Source organism: Salvelinus alpinus, chromosome 26 (genome assembly GCF_045679555.1).
Source record: "Salvelinus alpinus chromosome 26, SLU_Salpinus.1, whole genome shotgun sequence".
NCBI classification, from domain to species: domain Eukaryota; kingdom Metazoa; phylum Chordata; class Actinopteri; order Salmoniformes; family Salmonidae; genus Salvelinus; species Salvelinus alpinus.
Window position 1 is genome coordinate 29,165,191 of NC_092111.1, and position 2,841 is coordinate 29,168,031.

At 48.4% G+C, this 2,841-nt stretch overlaps 1 pseudogene; it reads right to left on the bottom strand.

The window, feature by feature from the left end:
- Window positions 1-753: 753 nt before the first annotated feature.
- LOC139554341 (homeobox protein Hox-A1a-like) lies at window positions 754-2,519 on the bottom strand (annotated as a pseudogene).
- Window positions 2,520-2,841: the final 322 nt, after the last annotated feature.

Genomic DNA, 2,841 nt, shown 5'->3' on the forward strand with positions numbered 1-2,841 from the left:
CATTTGTAAAGTAAAGAGCATTACAAACCAGAAACATGGAGATCAGACAGATATTGTGCACTTCTCGCCACCTGTTACTTCAGTCCCAAGGCTGTGTTACTCCCGCCCCACCGGTAGGTACAATAGTAACATTGCGGTAGTTCTGTTCTCAGTCTATTAAATTTCAACTAATTTACCCTAGAACTGAAATTACACTTGCTAAAGATAGAGGACATATATAAGTTGTTTGTCAAGCCGCAAACCTACTAGTAGTCGCTCAAGTAGCCCCTAGTGGACAGTAAAGCTTCCACATTTCCCCCGGTCCAAACGTAATCTGGAACCTGCAGAATCGGCACCTCTTGGTGTGTTCCATAAGAGAACGGGCTGAGATTTCAACACCATCGATCAGCGGTGGGCAACCCTGGTCCTTCAAGTTTTTGATGTAACTGACCTGGAAGACCAAGTGTGTTGAATGTAGGCCATCACTGAACTGATCAATTAGCTAAGTAGCTCAGTGTGGTGCCTAGTTGGGACAAAATCCTGCAGTACTTGTGGCACTCCTGTAACAGGGTTGTCTACCCCTGCCATAGATTAACCACATAGCCTGGACAATAGTCCAATCTCTTTGTCCACTCTCGCTGTCTCAGTATCCCCCAAGTAGTGCATACGTTTATTTATATTCACTCTTTTAGAATTAATTTAACCTATCCGTGTTAGGACATGTATATCGTCTTTGGTATATGTAGACCATTGTTGCCACGAGGTAAGGGTTCTTTAACTCCCAGAGGACACTGTTGAAGAGGTGGAAGGGGCATAGAGGGACTTCTCAGTCTCGGCATCGTCTGCTTTCACCAGGCAGCTATCCCCCAGGTCTGATGCAGGGGCTTTGTTGGGCAGCAGGCCTTCCTTCTCGCGCTTCTTCTGTTTCATCCGGCGATTCTGGAACCAGGTTTTGAGTCTCGTTTAGCTGAAACGCTGTAGCGAGCTCCACGCACCGTGCCTGGGTCAGGTACTTGTTGAAGATGAACTCGTTCTCAAGCGCAGTGATCCTTCTGTGTAATCATCCTATCCTGCCAAACTGATTCCAAACCTGCTTTCTTATTTGTACGTAGGGGTTATGGGGAGGGCCGGTGGGGTAAGTAACTGATCTTGACTCAGGTCTTGGTAGTGGTGGTCAGCTAATGAAGAGGTCCCTATGTAATCACGTCACATAGCCTAGTCTAGTCGTCTCCCCACTGAATTTGAATTGTGCGAAAGACAAATAAAAAATGTAGAAGAAAAGACAATCGAGTTAGACATTTTTCAAGTTCAAAAATCCAGAGAAAGATGGTGAATCAAACCCAGAACGAGCCAGAGAACTGTCAGTGCCGGAGGAGAGGAGTGAGGGGCAAACTGTTCCTAATGGCGATGCTAATCCCACCAGTTCAGCATCCCCACCGGCAGCTCTACTAGCTAGTAGGCCCACTAGCGAGTCAGATTCAGCCGGAGATGGAGAAGTTATATTCCGATATTGTTATATTTGTTCTACTGCTACATTGACTCACCTTGGAGAGTGCTGTCCATTTCATCACCATAGATAGTAGCCTACTTGGCTGTTACATTGACTCACCTTGGAGAGTGCTGTCCATTTCATCACCATAGATAGTAGCCTACTTGGCTGCTACATTGACTCACCTTGGAGAGTGCTGTCCATTTCACCACCATAAATAGTAGCCTACTTGGCTGCTACATTGTGTTTGACACTTTTTTTTAAATGTATTTCAATTGAATGATTTCCTTATTTGAACTGTAACTCAGTAAAATCATTGAAATTGGTGTATGTAGCATTTATACTTTCTTTCAGTATATTACTTTACACTTGGAGTTCTGACTTTATGGCTACATTCCTATCCATACCCAATACAGAGAGGTGTTGCATCAATCTGCATCCCCCCTTCTGCATGACACTCACCTGTCTTCGGCAGGTTCCTCTTCACTTTCATCCTGTCGAAGGTCTGTGAGTTGGAGGCTCTCTCTGACAGGGGCGATCAGCACGCGTCAAGGTGGGCCTCGTGCAGGGGTGACAGCGGGTTCGATCACCCATTGAATGGACGCAGGTTGGCCTGCTCGTGCCCGCCACCGTGGGTAGCATGAGCCAATGGAGCTGACCAAGGGCCGCGCCCCGTAACCTTGGCGATGCTGCGGTACCATGAATGAGGAAATGGTCCTGGAGTACATTAACCGGGCGCACTGGGGGAACACCGCGACCGACTCCACATCCTGGTTCAGTGCGTAATGGTTGTGGGTGGTACAGAAGCCCTGGCGTCCATAACCCGAGATGCAGGCCGGATGGGCACCGTAGGCTAAACCCAGAGAGCTGGTAGGAGTCTGGTAGGACCATGTCTGTGAGGGATGCCATCTCTACTGGGCATGAAGCACGCATCTGCCCCATAGTTGTTCTAATGACCGCTCATGACTGGAAAGTGATCCGAGTGGAATGACCTCAATGAGCAGGACCTTCCATTGCCGCTCTTCACTGAGTAATCTAAGGAGATACTCATTGTAGTATCGTCTCAGCAGGACTGAGAGACAGTCCACAACAGGCCCGGTCTTCTGATGACTTCCTATCTGTCTCACCCTGGGTAACCATATCACCTTTACCGTTATCAATGAAACGGTGGGCAGTCACGTGACCCGGGTCAGCCAGTGAGGTGCTCGGCCGTGTCCCCTTAGCGTGACAGATTTTGAGTGGGTCTTTAAATTCCAAGCGCTCGTCGATCAAGGTGACGTGCTTAACCACTAATTTATTGGCGGAGCAAACAATGAGCCGGGAGGCAGACGACGGTGGATGGCGCTCAGGTCCCATGTAGAGCGGGGAACAGC